The sequence below is a fragment of the Anomaloglossus baeobatrachus genome, chromosome 1 (genome assembly GCF_048569485.1).
Source record: "Anomaloglossus baeobatrachus isolate aAnoBae1 chromosome 1, aAnoBae1.hap1, whole genome shotgun sequence".
NCBI classification, from domain to species: domain Eukaryota; kingdom Metazoa; phylum Chordata; class Amphibia; order Anura; family Aromobatidae; genus Anomaloglossus; species Anomaloglossus baeobatrachus.
The window spans coordinates 916,694,808-916,708,532 of NC_134353.1; the positions used below are offsets into that span (position 1 = coordinate 916,694,808).

Consider the following 13,725-nt stretch of genomic DNA (forward strand, 5'->3'; position numbering starts at 1 on the left):
ATTCTGAAGATTCCCTCTCAAAGATAAGTTGTTATTTTTTCCTTTTACCCCTTTTGCTGGTTATTTCTGTTTGTTTTTCCCCCTGGGGATTGGTGGGATTTAGTCATAGGGTCTGGCTAGGAGACAGGGGCACGTTGGCGGGCCACACCTCCTAACTCTTATAGGTACCTGTGGTTTGAGGGTAAGCGCAGGGCCCCCCCGTGTCAGGGTCAGAGAAGGAGCCCTTGATCCCCCACCTCCTTGTGTTACAGCCTCCCTTATTCCCTGGAGTCCACTTGCTGGGTGTCTCTCCCCACACCCAGTGTGACAGTTCTGTAATGCATGAAATGTACACACAGTCATGTCAAAAAGTGTTGGCACCCTTGAAATTCAGAAAATTAAGTATTTCTTCCAGAAAATTATTGAAATTACACGTTTTGTTATGCACATGTTTACATGAGTAAAAACGGCAAACTGGAGATAATTTCACACAAAATCCCTAAAATGTGCTGGACAAAATTATTGGCGCCTTTCCAAAATTGTGGGTAAACAACTTTGTTTCAAGAAAGTGATGATCATTCAAAGAAAACTGTGGCAAGTAACAGATGTGGGCAATATGAAAATCACACCTGAAGCCAGATAAAAAGGGGAGAAGTTGACTCGATCTTTACAGTGTGTATGCGTGTGTGTGTATGTGTGCCATGCTAAGCATGAAGAACAGAAAGAGAAGAAGAGAAATGAGGACTCAAGAACCAAAATTGTTGAAAGATATAATCAATCCATCTTCAGAGATTTTGATGTTCCTTTGTCCACGGTGAGCAACATAATCAAGAAGTTTACAACCTATGACACTGTATGTAATCTCCCTGGATATGCACGGCAGGGAAAAAATGATGAAAGCTTACAACGCAGGATAGTCCTCATGGTAGATAAGTGGCTCCAATCAGGTTCCAAAGAAATTCAAGCTATCCTGCAGGTTCAGGGGGCATCGGTGTCAGCGCAAACTATCCATCCAAATTTGAATGAAATTAAATGCTGTTGCAGGAGACCCAGGAGGACCCAACTGCTGACACACAGAAATAAAAAAAAGAGACTGCGGAATTAAAAAATGTACATGAGTAACCTTCTGGAAAAGTATCTTGTGGACAGATGAGACGAAGATGGAGCTTTTTGGTAAAGCACATCATCCTACTGTTTACTGAAAACAGCATGAGGCCTACAAAGAAAAGAACACATTACTTACAGTCAAACATGGTGGAGGCTCAAAGATGTTTTGGGGTTGTGTGGCTGCCTTTAGCACTGGGGGGTCTTAACTGTGTGCAAGGCATCATCAAATCTGAAGATCAACAATGGATTTTGGGCGACAATGTTGTGCCCAGTATTAAAAAGCTTGGTTTGTGTCCTAGGTAATGGTTCTTCCAGCAGGACAATGACGCCTTCAAATATGAGAGACCTGGAGCAGTTTATAAAGAAGAGTCCAAAATCACAGGTGAGAGGAGGAAGAAGTTTGTGGACGGTTGTAGGAAGCGACTGATTGCAGTAATTTATTCCAAAGGGTAAAGAGCGTTCAATCAAAATGAAATTGATGGTGTCAGCATTTTTGTCTAACCCATTTTTTGAGTTTTATGTAAAATTATGTCCAATTTGACTTTTTTTCCTGTGTTTTTTTTGTGTTGTTCTAATACACACAAAGGAAGTAAAATTTTGTATAATAAAATACGTGTAATTGCTAGAAATAAATGACATTTTCCTACCATGCTCTTTGGTATAAAATATACAGTAATGGTCCCTCTACATCCTGGAACCGCTGCAGTCAGTTACTAGTCCAGTTGGTCAATGTTGTGCTGGAATGGTGACATGTTTGTACGGTTCAGGAAAGGAAGCTTTGAGAATGGGGCGGGACCAAGGCAGAACCAGGAGAGGAACAATGTGGCTATAATATAAGCGAAAGGGTTAAATAAACCTTCTAAAGTGAATCTGTTTGTAGGTTTTGCTATGTAATTTAAGAACATCATAATGTAGGGGCAGAGACCCTGATTCCATGGATGTGTCACTTGTTCTGTAGTTTCAATGCAATCAGTGTTTTATCAGCAGGACATTATCACTGCAGGACTGTTTCTCCTGCCAGACAGTCCAGCTAATCTGTGTAGCCCCGCCCCCACCACTGACAATGCACAGTGTACACAGGAAGCTGTCAATCAAAAATGTGGGCAGGGTTATATGAACCAGCACTCTGACCACTTCTACATTTACAGCAGATAAAACAGTGATTTTAACAAAACTGCAGTAAACAGTCCAATATGTTATATATCGCTGGAATCAGGGCCTTTGCCTCTACATCAAGCTGGTTTCTCACAGCAAAAACCTGCTGACAGATTACCTTCAATATGTCAAACTTCCTTTTGAAAACGTTGCCAATCAGTGGTATGGGCAGGGTTACACTGATTAAAATGACTATCTTGCATGTCACGCCTAGTCCTGCAGTGATAAACTCCTTCCGATAAAACACTGATTATAGTGAAACTATAACAAACTGATGTACAAGTGAGATTCCTGGATTCAGGGTCTCTGCTCGAACATAATGCTGCTCCCAGATTTCACAGCGAAAACCTGCTTACAAATTACTTTCAATATGTCAAACGTCCTTTTGAAAACGTTGCCAATCAGTGGTGTGGGCAGGGTTACACTGATTAGAATGACTACCTTGCATGTGACACTTAGTCCTGCAGTGATAAACTCCTGCTGATAAAACACAGATTATAGCGAAACTAAAACAAGCTGATAAGCAAGTGATATTCCTGGAATCAGGGTCTCTGCCCCTACATTATGCTGCTTCCAGATTTCAAAGGGAAAACCTGCTGACAGATTACTTTCAATATGTCAAACGTCCTTTTGAAAACATTGCCAATGAGTAGTATGGGCAGGGTTACACCGATTAGAATGACTATCTTGCACGTGACAGCTAGTCCTGCAGTGATAAACTCCTGTTGATAAAACACTGATTGTATCGAAATTACAACAAGCTGATGAGCAAGTGATATTACCGGAATCAGTGTCTCTGCCCCTACATCATGCTGCTCCCAGATTTTACAGCGACAATCTGCTGACAGATTACTTTCAATATGTTAAACTTCCTTTTTAAAATATTGCTAATAAGTGGTGTGGGCAGGGTTACACCGATTAGAATGACTACCTTGCATGTGACACCTAGTCCTGCAGTGATAAACTCCTGTTGATAAAACACTGATTGTAGCGAAACTACAACAAACTGATGAACAAGTGATATTCCTGCAATCAGGGTATCTGCCCCTACATTATGTTGTTACATAGCAAAAACATGTTGACAGATTCCTTTTAAGTCTTGGTGCACTGTGCACTTGCAGCCCTATGTAAATCAATAGATAAGCAGTCCTATGTAAATCTATAGATGACAAGTGAAACTTTAAGTATAAGTTGTTCCAGATGACTGCTATGTTTATATACTTTTTTTTTCCAGGAGCTTGATCATGGTTTTTGTCACATATTTCACACACAGGTCAAGAAGGATTTTTTTTTTTCCTTTGGAACAGTTAAGTTAATGCTGAGCTTACAAGAGCCCCAGCTAAGGTCAGGCAGAGGTACTTGAGTATTTGTATTGATCCGATCAGCTTTCCAGCTCTGAATGTGAAAGGCTAGAATTAATCCATTACATCTCCCTGGGCTTGTTTTCAGCAACCCATGCCAGGACTTAGTATTCTAAGAAAAACTTTCCACGTAATGGCTTCGGGGACCACATCGACCCGACCATCAAATCAAAGGACAGGCAGCTTTTACTTTTTGCATCTGCAGTAATCTGTGTAAATTACAAACCATCACTGTCCTACAGACCACTGATCTGTCTGCCGCTACCACGGGCTTTATTTATCGGTGCAGGACAGGACTGCGGGGGCTTTCAGCACCATCCACACTAACGTTTAGGCCCCTTTACATCAAACTATTGAACCAACCATTTGTATAATTGAAGTCATCGTGAAATGCAATACATGGAAATTAAATAAAAATATCTTTGAAGAAAGTCACAAATGCTCATTACAAGAATCATTAGACAGATGTCACCAATATGTTACACAGATGACGCCGAGTTGGCAGCTGATGCCCGAGGAAGCGCAGAATGCAAGACTCCTTCATAAACCAATGTAGTTCAGAGATAATATATATCCTTCTCATCTGGAGACCCATAGGGGGCGTCGTGTTAATGCTACACATCTGGTGGCACATTCTCCCAAAAAGTATATGTTATTGACACCAGGGATGAATAAATCAAGGGAGATATTAACCACAAGTCCCTATACAGACTAGGAGAACCCTAAATCTGACCCGGGTCATCATGTTAATGATATACATTTGGTGGCACATGCTCCCCAAAAAAGTATATGTTATTGGCACCAGGGATGAATAAACCAGGGGAGATGTTAACCACAAGTCCCTATACAGACTAGGAGAACCCTAAATCTAACCCGGGGCGCCATGTTAATGATACACATCTGGTGGCACATTCCCCCCAAAAAGTATATGTTATTGGTACCAGCTATGTCACAAGAAATCTGGAAAACTAGTGTTATGATGACTGAGCTCTTCCACTTACACGGGGCCAAATAAACCATGGGTGATGTTAACCATAAGTCCCTATACAGACTAGGAGAACCCTAAACCTGACCTGGGGCGCCATGATAATGATACACATCTGGTGGCACATTCCCCCCAAAAAAGTATTTGTTATTGGCACCAGCTATATCACAAGAAATCTGGAAAACTACCGGGGAGATGTTAACAACAAGTGCCTATACAGACTAGGAGAACCCTAAACCTGACGTGGGGTGTTATGTCAATGATACACATCAGGTGGCATATTCACCCCAAAAAAGTACTTGTTATTGGCACCAGCTATATCACCAGAAATCTGGAAAACTACCGGGTAGATGTTAACCACAAGTCCCTATACAGACTAGGAGAACCCTAATAATAAACATCTGATGGCAAATTCTTCCAAAAAATATTTATTATTGGCCCCAGCTGTATCACACGAAATCTGGAAAACTAGTGTTATGATTGAGCCCTTCCACTTACATGGGGATGAATAAACCAGGGGAGATGTTAACCACAAGTCCCTATTCAGACTAGGAGAACCCTAAACTTGAACTGGGGCGTCATGTTAATGATACACATTTGGAGGCACATTCTCCCAAAAAAGTATTTATTATTGGTACCAGGTATATCCGAAGAAATTCCCCTTCCCCTCACATGGGTACAAGTAAACCAGGGCAGATGTTAACCACAAGTCCCCATACAGACTAGGAGAACCTTAAACCTGACCCATGGCATCATGTTAATGATATACATCTAGTGGCATATTCTCCCCAAAAAAGTATTTGTTATTGGCACCAGCTATATCACCAGAAATCTGGAAGCCTAGTGTTATAATTGAGCCCTTCCACTCACATGGGGACGAATAAACCAGGGCAGATGTTAAACACAAGTTCCTATACAGACTAGGAGAACCCTAAACCTGACCTGGGGCATCATGTTAATGATATACAGTACATCTGGTGGCACAGTCCCCCCCAAAAAGTATTTATTATTGGCACCAGCTACAGTAAATATCACAAGAAATCTGGAAAACTAGTTATGACTGAGCCCTTCCAGTAACACGGGGACAAATAAACCAGGGCAGATGTTAACCACAAGTCCCTATACAGACTAGGAGGACCCTAAACCTTACTCTTATTTGTCCCTGCTTGATCGCAAAGGTCGGCACCCTAAAGTTATGCAATGGCACCCCCACTCGCTGGGACTCCAAACATCCATCAACCTAGGAATATAACCCACATTGAAGGCATGAGCATGGTGAATATAAATAGCCCCATCCCAAGATGTGATAACGCAAAGAAAACAAGGAAGTAAACACAACGGAAAAGAAATAAAACAGAAAGGGAAAAGAAAGGAAAGACAGGAGAACTAACAGCAGTTGAGGAGCTGGGATTCCAAACATCCCTCAACCTAGGAATATAGCAAGCACTGCATGTGCATGGCAAGTATAAATATCCGCTCCCAAGATGTGATATTGCAAAGAACACAAGGACATGAACACAATGGAATAGAAATAAAATACAAAGGCAAAGGAGAGACAAGGGAACTAACAGCACATGGGGAGCTGGGACTCCAAACATCCATAAACCTAAAAATATAGCAAACACTTAAACCATGTGCATAGCAAGTGTAAATTGCCCCTCCCAAGATGTGATAGGGCAAAGAAAACAAGGAAATGAACACAACGGAATAGAAATAAAACAGAAAGGGAAAAGAAAGGAAAGACAAGAGAACTAACAGAAGTTGGATGGAGACAAAACATGCTGTGCTCTGACCACATAACAAGAGGTCACCGAATTGAGCCTTGAAGTTAAGCCAAGATTAGAAGTTTTCTTCTTCTCCCAACTGGTGTTATGCTTCTTGACATCTTAATTAAACACCTTTTAAGATTTTTAGAACCCAAACAGTCTTCTGGTGCAAAGGAGATTATACCAGAAATTCATTATTCATCATGAGTCAAATACACGATTTGTTTCTGGAGATCGTCCCTAACTTCTAACTAGAGCTCCATTGTGTTGCATTCATGTCTCTTCTTTTTCCCTGTTTTTCTGTCGTCAGCCCACTCTGCGCCCTCCTGGCAGGTGATGATTGATGACCGTTCCACATTAGATAAAGAGAATTGTTCTGGTACTAGTGGTGCCATCCTCGCAGGGAGGTGAGGAGTCAATTTTCAGACTTTAGGCCGCTTTACACGCTGCGATATCGTTACCGATATCGCTAGCGAGCGTACCCGCCCCAATCGTTTGTGCATCACGGGCAAATCGCCTCCTTTCTAAGGGGGTGGTTCGTTCAGCGTCACAGCAACATCACTAAGCGGCCGCCCAATAGAAGCAGAGGGGCGGAGATGAGCGGGATGAACATCCCGCCCACCTCCTTCCTTCCTCTTTGCCGGAGGCCGCAGGTAAGGTGAGATTCCTCGTTCCTGCGGTGTCACACATAGCAATGTGTGCTGCTGCAAGAACGGCGAACAATATCGTACCTGCAGCAACAACAATAATTGGGAATCGGGGAGCATGTCACCGATTCACGATTTTGAACAATTTTGCAACCTTTCTTGATCGCACGGAAGTGTCACACGCAACGACATCGCTAAAGCGTCACAAATTCCGTGACCCCAACGAGATCACTTGAGCGATGTCGTAGCATGTAAAGCGGCCTTTTGTCTTCTAAATACCTTCTTTCTTTGAGCTTTAGACAGGGCTCACAATATGTAATCTGGCTTTCCACCTCTAGTTGCCAGTTACACCTTCTGCTTGACTTGGTTCACATCCCTGTTCTAGTAACGATTCCTGTTTCCCACCTCAGCTCATATTGTGACTACTCATATTTATTCCAATTCTGTCCATGACTTTTATCTATTGGTAATGACCCCACTTGATGACCCTTCTTTCTGCCAGATCGCTCCGCCAGCCAGAAGTTACTCCGTGGCCACAACCCAGGGCCCTCCGTGTAAGTCCAGATCCCTTTACATGGATTGCATAATGAAGGTCATTGCACCCTCTGTGATCTGGTAGATGAAGTGGCTATTGCAAAGCCTTTCTGTGGAAGCCCTATCAAGAGCTGCCATAATAGTTTCCTATCTCAAGAAGTTTTCTTTTTAACACTGGTTACCCAGTGAGCTAATTTTTTATATTTTCCCCAATCAGTCTGGGATTATTATCATGGATATGAAAGTGTGTCCTTATGTTTCCTCTTGGCACAAAATGTCCTAAAAACCTGATTTTGCAACTCTATCTGGAGACATTTATGCTACATGTGTCTATATGTGGCCACCCAGTGGCTGATATATAAATTGCAGCTTGTTGGGGATTTTTCTGTATTGTAATAAATTGAGTTCTTTACAACCTTTGTACACACTGCCTACTTGTCATCTATACACTAATATACGGGTTCATCTGTATAGATTTTTCTATTATTTTTTTTATTTTAAATATATGATCAAACTGTTAAAATGAATGCACCCTCTAACATGTAACTTTGATCCCACTTTTTTAAGCTTTCTAAAGTAACACCCACTCAGGGAAGGATGACTGAAAAGTTCAATACAGACATAATGGAGAGTTTCAGTTCAGGAAAAGCAAACTATTAAACAGTAGCAAGAGCGATGTATACTTGGAAGGGAGGTAAAGGAAGTCCTAGCACCTATAGTGCTGGAAGAATAACGATGATAAAATCCCACCCAAGACGGATGACTAAAAAGCTGGACACAGGCATAACAGGGAGTCAGGCAGGCCTTCAGTTCAGGAAAGGCAAGCCATTAAATATTATCAAGCGCAATGTATTCTGGTAAGGGAGGAAAAGGAAGTTCAAGCACCTAAAGTACTGGAAGAATAATGATGATTACAACCCACCCAGGAAGGATGACTGAAAAACTGGATACAGGCATAACAGGGAGTCAGGCAGGCTTTCATTTCAGGAAAGGCAAGCCATTAAATATTAGCAAGAGCAATGTATTCTGGGAAGTGTTTTAAGAATAATGATGATTAAAACCAACCCAGAAAGGATAACTAAAAAGCTGGATACAGGCATAACAGAGAGCCAGGCTTTCAGTTCAGGAAAGGCAACCCATTAAATAGTAGCAAGAGCGATGTATTCTGGGAAGGAAAGTAAAGGTAGTACCAGCACCTATAGTGCTGACAGAATAATGGTGATTAAAACCCACCCACTCCACTCTATAAGTATGGATAGAAAGTTACACAGCAGGAAAATAGGGACACTTTTTGGACATATTAGACTGGTTTCTATACCAAAAGGCATTTTACCTAGTGCGGGAAATGAGGGTAGCAGCACCGTATTTTTCTAAAGAGTTTGTATGAAGGGACTTAAGGGGCTGAGTTGTTACGACAGAGCTTTTTAAATGAAGCTACTGTATGGAATTACTTAAAGGGGTGGTCCACTACAAAGCATAGTGGCCACATCGATGTAAAGCTGAGACAGAAGGCTTTTTGTAAATACCTTCTGTTGTACATTTTGCCTGTGAGTGGCGCTATCGCTATCCACTCATCCCCATCACGTGACCACGGGCTGCAGTGACCTCTGATGTCTGGTGATGTCACGTCAACTTCCGGAGTTTGAAGTTGACCCGACATCACTGAAGTGGGAACCAATTCCGGAAGTTAACGTGACATCAGAGGTCACTGCAGTCTGGATCACGCGATGGGGGAGGAGCGGACAGCGATAGCGCCACTCACAGGCAGAATTGTTGTGGCCACTTTGCTTTGTAGTGGATCACCACTTTCAAAAACCTAAGCCAGTGCAAGAGAGGAGTACTCTACAAGTGAAGACCCCTTCTTCCATAGATCCCTCCTCAATACTCTGCTCTAGTGGTGGGGGGGTGCTTCTAATGGGTTGTACATTTTATATTGTAAATTATTACTCAAAGAACATTATTTTTGTCTCACTTTCCAATATCTTTCCTACAAAATCCCACTGTTGCCCGCGCCCACAGTTACCTCTACAATGTCACCGGTTCAAGTTGGCAATGACAAATTATGATGTGTGCAATACAAAGGGACCAGAATACGAGCAAGACCCCAAGCTACATACAAAGTGGGAAAGGGGGAGGCTTTTTAAGTTTCTAATTAAGAAGTATTGACTCTCCGCGGTAGGATGTCACTAATGGCTTTTCATTCTACAAAGTTTATGCAGCCAAAGTCAAGGCCTTGGACATCCATCATCGGGGAGTGGAGAAGCAGAAATACAGGAGCAGTCAACACCGGCAGCAAAGTAATGGATTACCCCATATTCTCATATCAGGGCTTTGTAACAGTACAATATACGTGCGGCTTCTAGGTGATGGGTGGGCTGTCCGGTGGAAGCTAGAACACCAATGGTTATCTCAGCCAAATACACCTATTCATCCGACACCACTTGGTCGTCTCTGTACAATGTGCATTTCCCACCATTAGAGATGGGCGAGTCTCGGGAAATTATGTAGTTAGGGGGAAATCCACTCAATTCAGCAGATTCAATTTGGTCTGAACCAAAAATGTCCCTGAACAGATCATAGAATCATAGAATGGTAGAGTTGGAAGAGACCTCAAGGACCATCAGGACCAACCCCCTGTGAGTGCAGGTTTTCCTAAATCATCCAAGCTATGTGTTTACCCAGTTTCCACTTGAAGATTTCCATTGATGGAGAGCTCACCATCTCCCATGGTAGCCTGTTCCACTCCCTGACTGTGTTCACATGGTGGATGTTTATTTTTTTCAGAGGTATCTCAAGACCCCATAATAAATGGAGCAAATGGGTAATAAAATACATTATACTCATCTGTCCTAGGCCCTCACCTTTCCAAAAGTCTTTGGTTGTCTTGGAATTCCATCTGGTGTTGACGTCAATGATTGGCTTCAAGTAGTCACTGTCACGGATGTGTCATGGCCTGTCACGGAGGTGTCATGGCCGGCTGACAATCCAGTAACAGCGAGTGTTAGAAAATCACAGAGATTAGCAGCACGTGTTGTTATCTGACAGTTTCCTGTATCTGCATCAGTGGACTCTATGACTCTGGGAGAGGGAGACTGTCAGTTCAGTTTTTCCTCTCAGTTGTCAGCCTCTTACTTCCTTTATAAACCTCACCCTGGGGTAGTTTTGGTGTGGTTTATAGTTTCACTGCAGATCACAGCCAGGAGTTAGTCTACTCTTGTTGTTCCAGAGACTTCTGTGATAGCTGCTCCTAAGATAAGTGTTTGACACTTGCAACCTACTTGGGCTCAGGTGGTAGCATTTGTTTCCCCTGTATTGTTTTCTTTTTGTCTCCCTTAGCGTTCTTGGTGTTGACGAAGAGCTCATACCTTCCATCCTTACTTAGGGCCCAGATCACAGTTTGCCTACGGTGAGGCATTCCTGCTTAGTGACAGGTGGGGAAACTGTATAGAGTTGGTGAGGACAGTGAGAGTGAGCTGCAGGTTATAGACACTGGTCACCACTTCCCCCTTTCCCTACCGATAGGGCATTTCTTTCCCCTTCCCTTTGTATTGTACTATAGGGCCTATGTATAGCTTCTATCCTCGGCAGTGACAGTCATTTGAAGAATAGGGGGCCATGAATGTGGCTGACATCCATGACATGCGATGTCACCCCATGAGGCCACGTGAAGTCAGTTACTGGCAGAAATAAAGACGGGCAAGGAGAACCAAGGAGACAGTCATTGCAGGGCAGTACAATTTGTATTATTTTTTTAAATAAGCCCTCAAAAGAAGACAACAAACCAATAAAACAGTTAATGAATTCATATAAGTCTAATTTCCCCCTTAAATTTTTAAAAAAATATATATATATAGATATATATATATATATACATATATATATATATATATATATATATATATATATATATATACATATATATATATATATATACATATATATATATATATATATATATATATATATATATATATATATATATATACAATATATATATATATATATATATATATATATATATATATATACTATATATATATATAATATATAATATATATATATATATATAATATATATATTTACATAGTATTCACCAGAATTCCAAATTTTTGAGAAATTCATGACTAGGGATGAGCGAACCCGAACTGTAAAGCTCTGGGTTCATACCGGACACCAGACGTCCGGGTTCCTGACATGAACACAGAATTTTCCTTGTATGTCCGGATCCTGTTCGGGTTTGTCATCCGAATAAAGCTTGTTGAAATGTTGCTGCGCAGCCAATCAGCAAGCTTTTCCAACTTGGGCACTTTCGGCCCAATCACAGCCATGTCAAGTATTGGGATGGCTGTGATTAGCTAGAGAAATGACTATAAAAAATGGCATGTGCTCCTGCCCCATCTTGATAGCCAGATACAGGCTGCAGTCTCTACCTATGAACTTTACTGTGGCTGAATATCAAAATAGAGGGGATCCTATGGCATTTTGTTTTTTTTATTTTATAAATAAATAATTAAAAAAAAAAAATAGGGTTCCCCCATTTTTGATAACCAGCCACGGTAAAGCAAACAGGTGGGTACTGATATTATCATAATGGGAGGAGCCATGGATTTTGCCCCCCTCCAGCCTATAAATACCAGCCCGGAGCTGCTGGGAATTGGCACATCACAGTAGTTATGCCAATACTGGTGCTTTCCCTGACTCATCCTGATTGCCCTGGTGCGGTGACAATAGGGGTAATATAAGGGGTTATTGACAGCTGTGAATTGTCAAAAAAGACAGCTGCCATAAAGCCCTGGATTAGTAATGGGAGTTGCCTACGAGACGTACTGTAAGTTAAAAGAAATAAAACACAAACACCAAAAAACTCCTCTATTTAAAATAAAATACACATACCCTCTTTTACCCTTTTATTAACCCCCAAAACACCCTTGAAGATCCAACATAATCCATAAGAAGTACCACGAACATCCAGAGGCTGAAGAGAGGGAAAACATATCCGCTCTCCACAGGGTCCAGGAATCACTGACAGCCACCAGCTGTGAGCAGGTGGTATCACACATTTAAAGGGAAGCTGTCACCAGTTTTTTGCCCTATAAGCTGCGGCCACCCCCAGTGGGCTCTTATATACAACATTCTAACATGCTGTATATAAGACCCCAGGCTGATGTGTAGAACATAAAAAACACTTTAGAATACTCACCTAGAAGGTCGCTCCAGTGCACACCAGTCGGATGGGTGTCTCCGTTCTCCGGTGTCGTCGCCTCCCCTTTCAGCCATCTTGGTCCTCCTGATTCTGAAGCTGTGGTGCATGATGTGTCTACGTCATACACACTCGCCGGCATTGAGGTCCTGCGCAGGCGCACTACAATACTTTGATCTGCCCTGAGCTGGTATAAGTGTTACAGGTTCTCCTCCTATTCTTGTTATTGTAGCCTTCCTCAGTCTGCACAGATCTCCTGTACGCTAAATAGTAGTTAATGGAGGAGCATGTGACCAGCCCTGTGCGCCAGCATCCACCAATCAAAAAACAGCTTTCTTAGGTGCACATATTTTTTTATGGAAGGAGACTGATTGGATAGATTTAGTCACATGCTCCTCCATCAACTGCCAATAAAAGATGAGTGCAAATGGATCCAATTAGATTTTGTTTCCCCCAAAAAATCAGATTCAGAGGCATTGAGCATTTAGTTTGCTGGATTGAAGAGGGAAAGGAAGGGATTAAAAAAAATCACTAGGCCCAATGGCACCACGTTGGGCGTGACACGTCAGTGATGGGCATTGTGCCCCACTTGACCTATTATGCCATGCGCATCATTACAGATTTGGGCGATTTTACTTAAAGGAGTACTCACCTTTCGGAAAGGTTTTTCCTATAAGTAGAGTGGAAGCAACAGAGTGGAGTTTGTCTCCTTCAAGACATTAGCCAAGCTGAACACCCATCTATACACAACTGTTTCAGAGTTTTTGCCCCTCATCAGTGAAAAGCGGCATTCGGTTACACGAATAAGTCTGAGAATATCCAAAAAGCACGAAAGTTAAGTCTAAAAAAATTGATGTGGATATAATAAGTCAGTGTACCCCGCATGTAAAAAAAAAAAAAAAAGTAGTTAACCCTTCTTCCTAAGCTGTAGAGGGCTGTCCACTATGGATTCCCTCCCTCTATGTTCCGGAAGAGAGAAACACTCTCTATG

At 41.9% G+C, this 13,725-nt stretch overlaps 1 protein-coding gene and 1 long non-coding RNA gene across 17 annotated transcripts in view; one reads left to right on the top strand and one right to left on the bottom strand.

Annotated features, from left to right (window-relative positions):
* Positions 1 to 13,725, top strand: part of CELF4 (CUGBP Elav-like family member 4) — a 1,553,364-nt gene that overhangs the window by 696,534 nt on the left and 843,105 nt on the right. The window lies entirely within an intron of this gene.
* Positions 1 to 13,725, bottom strand: part of LOC142256173 (uncharacterized) — a 198,590-nt gene that overhangs the window by 47,649 nt on the left and 137,216 nt on the right. The gene's annotated exons all lie outside the window — the stretch shown is intronic.